Source organism: Euprymna scolopes, chromosome 24 (genome assembly GCF_053919585.1).
Source record: "Euprymna scolopes isolate OS-2025 chromosome 24, ASM5391958v1, whole genome shotgun sequence".
NCBI lineage: Eukaryota > Metazoa > Mollusca > Cephalopoda > Sepiida > Sepiolidae > Euprymna > Euprymna scolopes.
In genome coordinates, this window is record NC_136505.1 from 86814395 (window position 1) to 86831562 (window position 17168).

The following is a 17168-nucleotide window of genomic DNA, read 5'->3' on the forward strand; positions in this document are numbered from 1 at the left end:
TATATTCTCTCTTATTTTGGTAAATCACAAATGAGAGTTATCGGCCTTGAATAGAACTCTCTGTTGTTCTAGGGTAATATATGTAGATATTTTAAATGAGATTTGCTTTTACACAACTTGGTTGGAAAAAGGTTTACAAAATAAACAAGGATGTCAGTTCTACTTACAGACAAGATTATTGCGCGATTAGTAAACTGTGGGTCTATTTTATGAAATAGTAAAAAAAAAAATTTATCTTGTAATTTAACGTAAATCAAAATGTCTATTTAAAAATTCGTTCTTGAAAAGAAAAAAAATTGTAATCGGAAAGCAAGATTTTAGAGTTCACTGCTTGTTAGCTCTGCACCTGTGATTAGAAATCATTTTGCACTTACTAATTTTTCACATCTGGGTAAGTGGCGAACACGTCGGTTCTTTGATATGACAGTGACGCATGCGAAAATTGATTTAGGAGTTTAAAAGATAAACCAGAAATTATTCTCTATCTGTCAGTTTGAAAGCCTTATAAATTACGTTGTTTTTTTTTCTAATAACCATTCATAAATTATCTTCCGTTATTAAAACATTTCACTGACGTTACTCTATAAATAAAAACGAGGCTCTATCATTTTTTTTTATATCGGAGAACGTCCAGTTCAGACATGTACAACACAAATAAAAACATGAAATGAAAGCCCTGAATCTTAATTCCTAATCTGAACTTGGTCTAATATGTTACATGGAATTATTTTCGATTGTTAATTTGTATCATTTGGACTGCTATTCTCATTTTCAGTGTTATTTTCACAACGTTTCCACCGCCGTAACCTCCGACTTGTTAAACCCGGGAATCTTTATGGAAGTACGAACAGTACGCATTATTTAACTCATAGGGGTAGTTTTCTCTTATTCCTCAGCCATGACCGGGTAGAAGTCTTCAATGCTTCGTAATTGTATTCTTAGTACCGGGTCTCATAAGAATCGAATCTTTAACCTCCAGAAGATGGTCACTTAAAACTGATTATGGCTTAACATTTATATTTATTATTACACCACGGATTCTTAATGAATGCTCATCAATCGATCACTAGGATTCAATAAAGGGTTCGATTTGGAATTCTGTACAGATTACCGAGTTCAGCATAATGATTCCCAAGTTCGATGAAATGCATCTGAAGAAGGTCGGGAGTTATATCGGCCGAAACCTTGTGAAAATAACATCCAAATGATACATGTTATCAGAAGTGCACAACCGACACGAATCTTTTACAACAGCCAAAAAGATAGAAAGAAGGAAACGTCAAAGAAAATTTCACGACCTGATTCCAGAAATTAGAGTTATACATTTTGGTATGAGAAACCAAAATGCTGATGTCAAATGACGTTAAATGAGCATTTTGCTTCCACAAAGTTAGTGAAAAGTGATAGTTAACGCATTGTCATTCACGGACGGGAAAAAGAGTTAATGCAGTGATTTGATTCGCAACTTCTGCAAGTTTGCAAGTTTGGGCTACGATAGTATTTTTACACACATTGTCTACGATGTGTGGGATATTTTTCACATCGCATAAAATCAAGTCTAGGGTTTTTGAAAAAGAATTTTTATCAAAAAACAATACAAACATTCAAACATGGGTTTAAAGCATGGGTTTCATTCATTGATTAATGCAGTTAAGGCAAAGAAGAAGTCCATAGTCCTATAAGACACCATTGTTGCAGTTGTTTGTAATAGTAAAAAGAAGGTGTTAAAAACTGAACGGCCAACGTAGCGTAAGGGTTAAAGCTTTCAAAAAATAGCACATGAATGGTACATCTTAAGAACCAGAAGCCAGAAAAAAGAAGAATTTATTTTTTAAATGAACATCACTTCATAAACGAAAAAAAATACGGTTTTGGTGTTAGAAACAACCATTTTTTAAATCTATTTTATAATGTTTCCCAAAGATATTTAATAATAACTTGAATAGCCAACAAACAAATATCAAAGATTTATTATTGTTAGTGAACAAGGTAATAAATAGTTACAAGATGGATAATTAGCTTGTAATGTATACGGGAAACGGCCCGGTTGTATTAGTAGGACAGCTTCCTCCTACTCACCGAGGCTACCTCATTGTGATTGATATACTATTTGGAATAGTTCACTGTATAAAAAGGGGTGTCAGTACTGTCTCTAAAATACTATCACTATTAGATTAAAATATCTATCATGAAGTTGCGTCCTTGACACTTCAAAACTACTAAAATGTAAAATAATTTCTGGTTTGAATTAAATGCAAATGTCAAGTATTATGATTCATTTGTTCTCCTGTAGTAAAAGTGATTAATTTTCACATGAACCTCTGTCGTATTAAAGAATGAATATATTTTTTATATTTAGTGTTTTATTTATTATCATTTTTCTTTATCAAATTTTTATTAAAAATTAGATGCTTTCATGTAAGTATTTCATGGCATTTTAATTGATTCAATTAAAAACAAACTCATTAAAATCAGAAGATATAGTGCATGTTATCATATAAAATCATATTGTTTAAATAAATCATTAAAAAAAATCATTAAAATTTAATGAATTTTTATTTAATGAAAATTAAATTTCATGAAAAATTATTTTCAAAAACGATAATTATTATAGCTTGCTAATGTATAATAATTAAATTTTACAAACTGAAAAATAAGAACTATTATGTGTTTGATAATTAATGGTTTAGGCTAGAACAATGTTTTAATTGATTATTTGTATTGCAATTATTTATGCCATTAAAGATAAAACTGTTAAACAATTTTTATATATTTTTAATTGATATAGAATGACCCTAAAATATGCTATAAAACCATAAATAAAATTCACCATACATTCTGCAATCAGATCATATTTGGTACGAATAGAATTTAATCTATACCTGACTTGTCCACCAAGTTTCAATCGTGAATGTCCAGCAATCTTTGTTATATCACTATTCAAATATATATGGGAACGACATATAAAGCTGTCAATAGCTTTGACAGGCTTCTATCTTTGAACTGCCCTGATTTAAGCTATGATCATTTAGAATATGATATTGTTTCAGTATAGTTTAAGGATGGCTTTGATTTTAAACTAGCAGTAGAAATAAAATGTATAGATCATAACATAACAATCAATTTAGATAAAATTGGCATAAGTTAATGAATAAATAGCTTCTTACATCATGTGGCTTCATGCTTTGTCTGGATCGATTTCCATAAAAAAAATAAGAAAAATGCCACATTACTCTATCAGATAAATCTCTAGGAGGGGTTACCAAAATGTCTTCAAATCATGTAACGGGAATAAAAGACTGTTGAACATTCATGACTGAAACTTGGAGGACAAGCCATATAGATATACGCGTTTTATTTATTTTTCATATGTCGCTACACATTCATGAGCATGTTTCGATTGGTTACTAGTTACTAGCGATCTCTTCGTGTGATATAGCTTATACAAAAGCTGAGTCCGTAATGATTACAAACGCAGCTTTTGCATTCGCTGCATCGCCTAAAGAGATCTCTAGTCACTAGTAACTAGCTGATCGAAACATGCTCATGAATGTGTAGCGACATATTACTGCTTATGTAAAACAAATAAAAAAGTATATATTGCCCTACTTCGGTATTGAGCACTCTTGTATGAATTTCGTTAAAACTTCATTAATTGCTTTACCTCTGAAAAATATTAATCTGAAATTATACTGAAATTTCTTTGGACCAAATATGATTGTATTGTAGAAAGGATTGTGAATTTTATTAACGATTCCACGGATGGATGGCATAATATAGGTGATAATGAACAATAAAATAACTTTTACGATCAGTTTCCATTGGTTCGGTCGCTGCAATCTCTGGCCTTCTTCTCGTGTTTTTTGTGATAGTTGGTATCCTCCTTCCCCACCCACCCCTGCCACCGACAGAACGTAAAAGAGAAAAGTTTATTTGATCCAAGACTATTCGCATTCCCCATTTCATTTTTATTGGTTTGCTAATGGGCCAGGAGACCGGGGTTCAGTCCCTGATCTAGGCATACTAAAAGTTAAAAAAGAAATCGTACTTGATGCTCCTTTGATAATCACTCAAATAAATTTGATGTGAAGATCAAGAATAAGTGGAGCAATCCTAAGAAGGAGATAGCACACTCCCCTACACTTCAATGTAGAAGCTGATGAAAAGGGAGCCTTCGGGTTACCCCCAACTATGGTTGACCATTTTATTTTAATTTTTAACAATCTTTTGTATTATTTTATTCAAGCTACTATTCTTATCTTGCGTGTTATTCTTATATTATTTTGGCTGATGTAACCTCCGACCTTCTTCCGATGTATTTTGTTGAACTTGGGAATCTTTCTGTCAAAAGAATTTCAAACATGGAATTTCAAGCAGAACCCTTTACTAAATACACAGGGTGGCATGTTCTTGTTCTGTCCGCCATGACGAGGTAGAAATCTTAAATAATCAGCAGTTATATTCTAAGTATCATCCACACTATCGATTGACCCTTCGACCTCCAAAAACTTCTAACTGAATTTTACTCTTTACTTAATCCATTACGAAATTCCATGCAGATTACCAAGTTTAACAGAAAGATTGCCGATTTTAACAAGATATACCTGAAAAGATCGGAGGTTAAATCGGTCGAAAGGTTGTGACAAAAACATTCAAGATGAGAACAGTAGTTCACATAATGCAAATAATTAATCACCATCTCAAAAATTCCTGCCAATCTTTCTCTTCAAAATTCCTGCCAAGATGTTTCTCTTCAAAATTCCTGGAAGATTATCGACTATGAAAAAAAAATAAAAACACTCAAAGAAGGCCGCAGAATGGAATGAGCAAAACTTTGTGAGCATAAAAACAATAAAGATAAAGATAACTGTTTTAAACAAAAAATAATGCAAATAAATCCAATCCAAAAGATCTTCATATTAAATCATTTTTATTTCATCAAAATTATATTTTTTTTATGATTTACAAGTTAATAATAAGTTTTAAAAGTTTGTATTTTATATTGATTAAAATTTGAAAAATTATAATTTTATTGATGAATAATCTTTACATTTGTTAAAATACAGTGTGACCTTTGCTTTCCCCCCTTCCAAAAATGCCACTATTGAATTATTAACAGTGATGGGACGATTCCAATATTTTCCAAATTCTGATACAATTACAGATTCTTTTCTAAATTTCTGATTCCAAATGTTTTAAACTTCCAATTCTGACGCAATTACTGATTCTGATTCCAATTTTAAAATAAACCGAAAACAACAGAATTTCATTTTTTTTTTTGGGGGGGGGGTTGAGGAATAGCAGTAAATCTGTATCTACTTTAAAATAAGAACTTTTTTTAATTTGACAAACTGTTAATGTTTTTTCCTTAATGTATTGTATCCAAGATTCTGATTGTGACATTTCTATCCATAGTTTTAACTTATGCCATTTTCCTATGTATTTTCCACTTGTGCTATTTTTATTTGTGCCATTTTTATGAAAATTCATTATTATATTATAATCTACAAATTTTCATTCTACTGCTAGTTTAAGATCAATAAATATTTATCATTAGTTACAGCCTTAGAAAATTTAACTTTAAACAAAAAAATCGTTTTTGGAATCTGAAATTAAAATAAGATTTTTCTGATTAATCGTCCCAACACTAATCTCTTTGTCATCCAACCATATTAGATACAAATAAGCTTCAGTCTGAGCTTGACTTGACCACCAAGTTTCAATCATGAATGCCCAACAATCTTTTATCGTTTTTTTTTATTATTATAAACACGCCTGGATATGACTTGTAAAATTATCAAGAACTCTGACATGATGCCGTCTTGGCCTGGTTTTAGATGTGATCACTAGCTCTGTGACAACAGCATATTCTTTTCATTGTTTTGACTCTTGAGTATATATCCATTAATATCTTATATGTTTTATATAAACGGATGTGGTTCTCGGTTGATTGAAAGTGTCTAACTGTGTCGGATATATACCCGAGAGTCAAAAGAATGAAAAGAATATTCTATTGTCATAGCCCTAGTGATGACTCTCTTCAAAAATAGTTCACAATAGATAAATCCACAGATAAAAATCCCAAGAGTTCCCACAAAGCAGTAAACAACGATAAATCAAAGACTTTTGCACATACATTACTGTGACTTAGTGGACAAGTCAGACGTAGACTGAAGGTAATTAGTACTAAATATAATTGGATGACAGAAAAAATTGTGAATTTTATTAACAATTCTTTGGGTGGCATTTAATTTTGGTCACCTTGTATCAATTAATTTGTTTTATTTGTAACGTGTTGCGTTATCTAAAAATTATATTTGATTGTAAATAAGTGAGTTTTATTATAATTATTAATATTTATCTAAAATGCAAATCAGTAAATGTTTTGTTAGCAAATCTTTTTAAAAGATGTTTCAATTTAAAATCGATATCGATTGCAATTTGGCTTATGAATTAGTGAAATCAATTATTTCTGTAACGGAATAATTCCTCTTCTTTCTATTGATATTACTAACGATCATGATTGATATTTTATCTTTTAAAGGCGTTTCATAACTTTAATATCGTGTGTTTCTATCATTAAATCAAAGAAATCTGTTAAAAACGATTTGTTAACAAACATTCTGAGACTCGATTATTTATATGGATTTGCATAAAAAATTTTTAACATTATTAAATCTTGATGAAAAACGCTTGCGTCCTTATGACTCATTGTCAGTTTGAACATTGCCCAATTTAACTGAATAATTTATTTACTAACATTGACTTGATGATGTGATGATGATGATGATTAATAATAATAATAATAATAATTCTGTGTCTGTTACTAAACTTTTTCGTTCTGTCCATACCATTAAACATATTCCATTATAACATGTGAAACGAAAAGAGAAAAATATTGTCTTCAACACTAAAACTCTTCTATTTTCCCTCCACTGAAATTATGAACTTTTTCCTCTTAACCTTTCTTTATTTTAAAATTCTTTCTTGTTTTGTGTTTTTTTTTTGGGGGGGGGGGGTTATTTTTTTTTGTTTTTTGTTTTTTTTTTGTTTTATTGGGTCTTTTTTTTGGGGGGGGGGGCGTCGATAAAGTGAAACGTATATTTGCAAGAGTTAAGATCATATCTTACTTGGAAAGTAATGACTCTTATCAAAACAGAATTAACAATGAGAATTAATCCAAACAGTTTCAAATTAATGATTTGCAAAACGCATCTTGGTATCAAATAACATCAACTGTTAATAACAGGAAAAATCTTGCAATATTGTTGATAAAACTTTTTACTACTAACCCTAAGTCCAATTGGCAAGGTCATAAAACTACACATAATCTCCTATTTCTATATTCTATTAAAAATAGAACCCTTTGCCACACAAAAAAAAACGTACAGGATGTAACTCCCATAAAAAAATAAATTTGGAAAATTGTTTTAAAATGCTGGAATGGTCCGGAAATAGAGTATCATTTTATGTTAACTTTATATGCGAAATTGATCACTCATTCTAAATTCGAAAGTTTTTTTTTCCATCAAGTTTTTCAGTATTTTCATTGGGGAGAATCTATATAATACTGTGCTCATGTTCATACGTATCATGTTTCCCACACAAAAATGAATCAAATCGTTCGATTAGTAAGAAGTTATCTTTTACTTTGTCCTCGTGGGGAGGCAAGTAAGCAATGTGTCCTTTACGGATTAACCTATTAAAATACAATTAATAATTTCAAATAAATTTAATTAACAATACATAGTTAAAATACAATCAATAATTTCAAATGAATTTAATTAATAATACATACTTAAAATACAATTAATAATTTCAAATGAATTTAATTAATAATAAATACTTAAAATACAATTAATAATTTCAAATGAATTTAATTAATAATAAATACTTAAAATACAATTAATAATTTCAAATGAATTTAATTAATAATAAATACTTAAAATACAATTAATAATTTCAAATGAATTTAATTAATAATACATACTTAAAATACAATTAATAATTTCAAATTATTTTAATAAACAATACATAGTAAAAATACAATTAATAATGTCAAATAAATTTAATTAACAATACATATTTAAAATACAATTAATAATTTCAAATAAATTTAATTAACAATAAATAGTTAAAATACAATTAATAATTTCAAATAAATTTAATTAACAACACATAGTTAAAATACTATAAATAATTTCAAATAAATTTAATTAACAATACATAGTTAAAATACAATTAATAATTTCAAATAAATTTAATTGATAATACATAGTTAAAATACAATTAATAATTTCAAATAAATTTAATTAACAATAAATAGTTAAAATACAATTAATAATTTCAAATAACTTTAATTAATAATAAATAGTTATGTACCTATTTACTATGCCTCCCCACGGGACAGAGTTAGACACCAGGGTCGTTTTTTTAACTTGGAGAAAAGGTACAAAAATAAAAATTGTCTCAGTCGTGAAGGATTTCTCCTCCACTGAAAGAGAACAAGAAATGGAAGTGCAGCATCTGAAGAACAGATACTACACTTTGATATGAAAAATTATGGGACGCATAACATACACGCACCAAAAAGAAAATACAAAACAAAGAACGAAACTTGTGATAGATTTACATTTAAAACCTTGGATGAAGATTGGAAAGAGGTTTCCAATCTTTCCTCCCCACTAAGGCACAGTTTAACACAAAGTTAATTTTTAATGTTGGGAAATGCAGCTCCCTCAAAATGGAACTCTAGATTGCAATAAAAATAAAATTGTTTCAGTCTAGAAGGACTTCTCCTTCATTAACGAAGGACAGTAAAGATTAGACGTAGTATCAGAACAGATACTACACTTAGTTCCTAATCAAAAGGTCGATGAAGATCGGTTGTTCCTATTTACTTGACTCCTCATGAGGGCAAAATTAGACACAAGGTCAGTTTTTAATGTAAAGAAAATCCAGCTTCCTCAAAAGAGATACTCTGGATTCCAACAAAAATTGCCTCAGTCTCAGGACAGATACTACACTTTGCTCCTAATCAAAAGGCACAGGTTGTCAATTCAAGTAGTACTGAAATAGTTTTCTTTCCTTTTTTTCCAAAAGAATCTATGAAAAAGAGAGACAATAAAAACTTGCTGTCATATCACGGGAGATAACTCAACGCGTTAAGACAGTTGTTATCTCCCCTGAACGGTGACATTTCACGTTTTTTATTATGGAGAGATAGTTTTAGATTTGAATGTAAGAAAAACTTTTTTTCTTTTTTAAATATTTCTTTTAAATTTTATGAAAAGCGATTCATATCGAATAATGCTTAAATAAACTTTTATTGGAACTATAATTTTCAAACTATTTCATAGTTTTTTCTGATCATGGTTGACAAGTTGTAGTTCTTGTATTATTCGGACTTGGATGTAACTGCATAACATTTTTTTCTGTGTGTGTGTGTGTGTGTGTGTGTGTGTGTGTGTGTGTGTGTGTGAATCTTTTCGACATAAAAAAATCTTTATGTCCAACTAATGCGGAATTTTGAACTGGACACTTTATTTAATCCACGTGAGTAGATTGTTCTCGTTTCGTCTGTCATGACGGGTAGAAGTGTTTATTATTGTTATTCTCAGTTATCATCGCCCAGAAACTATACATTAAAAGTAGCAGTGTTCTTGGGTTTGAAGGTTCAATCCTTATTAGAGGCCATAAATGAAAATAACAAAAATTAAGACTTTTACCCGGTCATGGCTGACAGTACGAGAATAATCTCCTCCTGTGAATTAAACAAAAATTTAAGTTCCAAATTCCATATAAATTCTCGAGTTCGACATAAAGATCCCCAGTTTCAAAATGACGTAACTGAAGACGTTCGGAGGTTACATCGACCGAAACGTTGTAAAAAAATAAGAATTTTTTTTTATGCAAATCCAAGCAATTCTTTAAAATTAACTCATCCAAAAAGATTAAAACCTGGGGCTTTTACATGAAGTTCTAAATACGATTATAGTAACATTTCTGAAATTTTAATTTTTCACAACGCAGTTATTACAAAGGTTTGCAACATTATTTTCCGAATGAATTGGTAAGCAATGCGATGCAAAGTTTTATAATAAAATATTAGCACAGACCCGGCTTTACCCGAGAGTATTTTTAGGTAGGTAGGTAGGTAGACAGAGAAAAGTGTCGCCCCAAAGAAAACACTGCAGCTTTATTTTAAAACTTTTATTGAAAGGTAACTTCATTATGTAGTAGAGCTGACATCTATTCAATGTAGCTGCCTTCAGCCTCAATCACCGCCTCGATATGGGAGCATGAAATAGTTAACTGTGAGCATGCCTTTTCCACAATTGCCAGCAGGAGTCGGCGAATACTCGCCAGATAGCGGCGATCAGGCTGGCTTTGGTATTGTGAGAGGTCATGTTGGTGATGTTCTCGACGTATAACCAAACGAAGTAATTCAGCAGGTACAGGTCAGAGCAGGAGGAGGGCCAGTAAGAGAAGGGTATAAAATCGTAGCACTCCTTCTGAAGCCAGCCTGGGTCTCTTTGGACTTGTGGGCTGGCACTGAGTCCTGCTGCCACATCGTGGGTCTGCCAATAGTCACCTGATTGCACCAGAGGATGACCACACTCTTCAGCACATCCAGGTATACTTTAGTGTTGACTTTCAAGCCGACTTCAAAGATGTGAGATAGTATGATATAGCCGACACTTGAAATTACACCTAAGACCATAACTGTGTTCGGAAACTTTGTTTTCATTACCCTGGGAACATCCCTGTCATTCGTCACAATCCAACAATGCATTTTAAGGGTGCTGGAGCAGGTTCAGTTCAGAGGAGAAGGAGGGGCCAGTGACAGAAGGGTACAAAGTTGTAGCACTCCTTTTGCAGCTAAGCCTGGGTCTTTGTGGGTCGCCGCTGAGTCCTGTTGCTTCACCCAGGGTCTGCCAGAAGCCAGCTGATTGCACCAGGGGATCACCACACTCTTCAGCACATCCAGATACACTTTAGTGTTGACTTTCAAGCCGACTTCAAAGATGTGAGATAGTATGATATAGCCGACACTTGAAATTACACCTAAGACCATAACTGTGTTCGGAAACTTTGTTTTCATTACCCTAACAATAAATTCAGGTAACTTGATTATGTTGTAGTGCTGACATCTATTCAATTCATTCAGCCTCAATCATCGCTTCGATACGGGTCCGGAACTGAGAGCATGCATTTTTCAGAAGCGCCGGCGGGAGTTCGGCGAATACTCAGTGGATGGCGGTGATCAGGCTGGATTTGGTGTTGTGGGAGGTCATGTTGGTTATGTTCTCGACATATGACCAAACGAAGTAGTCCAACGGGTTCAGATCAGGGAAGAGGGGAGGCAGTAATAGAAGAGAACAAAGTCGTTGCATTCTTTCTGAATCCAAGCCTGGATCTCTTTGGACTTGTGGGCCGGCGTCGAGTCCTGCTGCCACACCTAGTGTCTATCAGCGGCCACCTGATTGCACCAGGGGATCACCACACTCTTCAGCACATCTAGGTACACTTTGGTACTGACTTTCAAGCCGACTTCGAAGATGTGAGGTGGCATGATGCGGCCCTCACTTGAAATCATACAAAAGACCATAACCGTGACCGGAAACTTTGTTTTCATCAGCCTGGGCACGCCCCTTAAGCGTTGAACTGTCCGGATTTGCATTTTAAGGGTGCTGGCCATGGTCCTGTTGTCATAACTTGGATCAGTTGAGAGCATGAGTTGTAGAGCGGCGCATCTCCGATCTTGTTCATTGAACATTGTGTCACTTACAGACATGATAGAAGGCGTTTGTACACAACTGGCTAACTAGTAGATGGTTTGCAATAAAAAAAGAAAACCGGTTTTTATCAAATGGAATCATGTCGTCTTTTCTAGGGCGACAATTTTATCGTTCCACCCTGTATATTTTATATATACTTTCGATATTTTTGTTTTATTCTTAAAATTCTAAACAAAATTACTATAAGAAGTTCAGCAACAAATCAGCAAGTAAAGTGCAGCTTAAGTACAAATGCAGGGAAAATTTATTTTTTAATAAATATTTGATTGATAAATATTTTATTAATATTTGATTAGCAAATGTTCGATTAACGAATATGTGATTAATAAATATTCGAATAATAAATTAATAAATATTCAATTTAGAGTAGAAAAAAATATAATTCAATGTGCAATTATCAACATTATCTCAGCGCGAGAAGCACACATATATGTATATATATGTATATGTATAATATATATGTATATATATATTGTATATATATATATGTATATATATATGTATATATATTGTATATATATATGTATGTATATATGTATATATATGTATACATATGTATCTGTATATGTATATATGTATATATATGTGTGTATGTATGTATGCATATGTGTATGTATGTATGCATATGTGTATGCATGTATGCATATATATGTGTGTATGTACGCATATATATGGGTGTGCGCATGCATATGAATGCATGCGAGTATGTATATATGCATGTGTATTTATGTGTATATATGCAATATGCATGTATGTTTATATATATATATATATATATATATATATATATAATGTGTGTGTGACTATAACATGACTAAATAAGCAATGTATATAATTACATATTATATTATAATTATAAATATATAACATAATCAATGTATACAATTATAAATTGCACACGTATATGAAGGCTTCCTTCATTCTTGACAGACTATGGATACCCACTGTAAGGGTGCCTGCGCGTGAAATTTGTGTGGCAAGAGTTGCGCAACCTCTAACCACGCCTCTCCTGAGTCGACATTGTTGCATACAAATGGCAAGTTGAGGTACAAGACGACTGGAAACAATGCCGAGATAAGCGGAGAGCACATAAAGCGCCTAGAATTCCCAAATGGTCACCCCTCTGGTATTAGCCAGGCTCAACGTTGCTTAACTTCGGTGATCTGACGAGAACCGGTGTATCAACGTGATTATGCCGTATATACACATGCATTTACATATACACATGTGTACAAAGATATTATATACACACACACACACACACATATATATATATATATATATATATATATATATATATATATATATATATATATATATATATATATATATATATATATATAAGAAGCATTTTTTCTCTTTTTTTATTTTAATAGCTTTGCAAACATTTCAGGATGCTATTAAAAAAAGGTGCTGGAAAAAAAGGATAAATAAAATAATTAATTAATGAAGGAAAAAAACTTTATAAATTCTTCAAAACCAGTAAGATTAATTTATCACTGACGATGAATCCTGAAGGATTGGAAAGTACTCGGACTTATGATAAATATGGTGATTACATCAGCCAGTTCACGCCAGAAGTGAAGACTGTTATTCGGATGTTGGAAAGGATCGAAAATAGAATTATTAGACAAAAAATATTTATTTTATTTCATGAAATATTTCATAAAATATATATAATATATATATATATATATATATATATATATATATATATATATATATATATATATATATATATATATATATATAACAGATGTCCTGTCATCATCGGATTTTCACGATAGACCCGATTTCCAGAAACAGTTCTGTTCCGTTGCATGGAAGTCGATTAAAGTTCGTTATTTGGCTGGATAAATGGACGTTCAAAAAAATCTTATCGGCTACAAAGTTTCCTCCATTTATTTTCATCACATGCAAAATTACACAGCTCGATTTTGTTTTAAGGTTCTATTTATACAAACAGACCAACAGGAATTTACCGTCGATAAATATCGTTCGACAGATCAGGTTTTGGAAACCGTTGGCCATGGAACAAAATTTTACCGTATGTGTGCGGTTGGGGCTAGTTAAGGTCGCATCCTAGTATCACGGCATCAAATCTGTGCATTGGAATCCAGTATCAATAGAAGTCAATGCACTTCGACTGGTTATTACACCAATCGTCCTACGGCCATGTTGTGTTTTTTTTTTAAATTTGGTAAACGTTCGCGTTAACGCAACTTTGTCAAGAATTTTATCAAATGATCTGTTTGGTCAGCAAACTAAGATATGCAGAACCTTATTGAGTCAGTGGCGCATAATATAATTGAACTCGGTATGGAACGGCTGATAATTTAGAACCTCGACAATTAGTATCATCGATCAACCATAGTTTCGCCAGCTACCACGTCTGGCGCAATCCATTCTCAATTGCAACTAATATCCTAAGATGATTGCTATAAATTGCATCAACTGATACTTATCTGTATAACATTCATTTGTATGCTGTGCATAATTCACTTTAACCTTCCCTACGTTTATTTGTCTCGTTTTCCTATCAAAAACAGTTCTTGTTCTAACAATGCATCTTGTCTGTTGTTGCTGGTTCAACAATGGCGAATTTGTCAGCCATTTTTTATACTTCTTTCCTTCTATTGTTTCTCTCCCTTTTTGACTTTTATCCACCGTGCGTGTTTGTAACACTGCTTTCCTCTTGATATTCAAGCGATTGTCTGTAGTCAATATCCACTGCACACCATTTAATCATGATCTTGCTTTCTAATGTTAAAGCTCTTCCTGGACCCGAGGCCATTAATAAGACAGGTAATGTAACTCCGTTGTGTACTTCTTCACTTTTTCTAAATCAAATAATTGAGTTGTTTGTTTATGTTCAATGTTTTATTTGTTTGCCACAGACGTGCAATTTATTTATTATTATTTATAAATAGTCTGGAGAATGGTGATTCCTTGTTACAAAGGTCAGAACAAGTCAAGGAGATTCGTGTTGGATCGCTCACATTATGATTAATCTCACTTTTGGCCAAGTACTTTGAATCGTTATGCTTTTTGGTTGTTTTTTTTTTTTTTTTTCTTATATAAAAATATATGTATTTTGTGAATGTGTGTGAAAACTAAATATTATGAGAGAAGTGATATTTGTTTGAAAGTTGATAATGTAGAAATGTATAGGTTATATGGATATTCGAAATGAAGTCCAGGCTCGATGAAGAAAAAGTTGATGAAAGTGGTGCAAGCCAAAGAAAATGTTTATTTGTCAGATGTAGAGATGCAAATGAAATAGTGCAATAGTAAATGTAATAATCCAAGCGTTTGATCGGTAAACACAAACAATCTTTAAATGTTAAAATGCCATTAAAATGGCGGCAAAAGATTTTTCCATTGCAAATTTTAAATGTGAAAACGCCATTTTAAAATGGCGGTAAAAGATAATAAGTGAAAAAGTTACTATTGACCTCACAATGAGAGAAAAATATTCCCGTTCACTCTCATCAGCCGAGAAAAAAAATTTTCTAATTTAACTTTTCGACTTGTCAAATAATAAATTCTTGTAAATTCTAATTTGCAAAGTTAAAATTGAATTTCTTGTATCAATGCTCTATTTCGAATATTGAGCTTTTTCATTTGGTTATGATTGTCCTATAAATATTAGTATAAATATTTATGCTATAAGTTTGCCGAATTATTCAGTTTGTAAACTTGACAAAAATTTTTTGAATATATGATTTTAGAATATAAAAAATCACGTGTGGTGAATGGATTCATATATGTAAGCATGATTGCATACATGTGTGCGCATGCGCACATTGAACAGCTGTATAGTGTGTGTATGCATATGTATATTTTGCACACATGTCATGTATACCAAATATGTGTGCATATATAATTTAGCGTCCAAAACTAAGGGACGAAATCTTAAAACCTAATATTTGTTAGAAAAACCAACTGTGAAAAGCTGAAATTTTAACAACTGGTAGTTGTTATCATCCATAATAACATACTAAAATTTGAATCATTTGCAAAGGATAGAAATAGAATTATAACAATTATTTATTTATTTTCATAATATGAACGTCCAAAAGTAAGGGACAAAATTGATAAAACCAATGTAAACAGCCAAAAAACAATAAAAATACATGTACAATCAATATTTAGTAAATGAGCCCTGTCTCTCAATGACAGCTCCACATCTTCGACAAGAACGAATCAGTTCTTGACAATCCTCGATACTAATTTTAGACCATTCTTCTTTAAGCTTCGCCCACCAAATCCTCCCTGTTAGTGGGATTTATTTCCATAACTTTCACTCCTAAGGTCTTCCAAAGATTTTCTATTGGATTTAAGTCAGGACTTTGCGGTGGCCAATCCATAATTTTGAAATCTTGCTCGCTAAGGTAACTCATTACCACCTTTGCCTTGTGACATGGGGCATTAGCTTGCATAAAGGTTGCCTTATCGAAACCTGAATTCTGTATGATTGGCACAACATGATCTTGAACAATGTTTTTATAGATCTGCGCATTTACACGAGTTTGTAACCGGACAAGAGCCGTTGTACCTTGGCTAGAAAACATTCCAAATGCCATGACGCTTCCGCCTCCAAACTTGACAGTTTTCTTAGTACACTTTACACTTAATCTTTCACCAATACGTCTCTTTACATTGTTTTTCCATCATTTCCAAATATATTAAACTTGCTTTCATCGCGAAAAAATACTTTTGCCCAATTTTCATATGTCCAAATTACATACCTGTTTGCAAACTCTAATCTCTTCTTCTTAATCTTCAAACTAACAAGTGGTTTCTTCCCTGGGATTCGATTAAACAGCCCTATTTCTTGCAGTCGTCTAGAAACAGTCTGTCTTGACACATTAACACATGAGGTACTACATTCATAACCCTTTTAATTTCTGTGCAAGACTTAAATCGGTCTTTTAATGATATACGCTGCATTATTCGATGTTCTCTTGCTGTTTTAAAAGCACTAATTATTTTGCCAGTATCATTGTAGGATTTAACAACCCTGCCTACAACACTCCTGGAACGTTCCACTTTCTCTGAAATCTCTCTAATGGTGTGCTTTTCTTGTGTAGCTTCACAATAGCTTGTCTCACAGAGTAATCAAGTTTTTTGGCATTTCGCCATGGTGCTGGCTGATGCAACGTTTACAAATGACTAAGTAAGACTTATTCTTTAGAGGAAAGAAAATATTTGAATATAGAATACTGTTTACATTGTTTTTATCAATTTTGTCCCTTACTTTTGGACGTTCCTATTTTGAAAATAAATAAAAAAATGTTATAATTCTTTTTCCATCCTTTGCAAATGATTCAAATTTTAGCATGTTATTATGGATGATAACGACTA

General features: G+C 32.0%; 1 protein-coding gene and 1 pseudogene across 2 annotated transcripts in view; one reads left to right on the forward strand and one right to left on the reverse strand.

Annotated features, from left to right (window-relative positions):
• The window catches only part of LOC145246818 (uncharacterized), a 583451-nt gene that overhangs the window by 336532 nt on the left and 229751 nt on the right, over positions 1–17168 (forward strand). The gene's annotated exons all lie outside the window — the stretch shown is intronic.
• On the reverse strand, positions 12888–13004 carry LOC145247066 (5S ribosomal RNA; annotated as a pseudogene).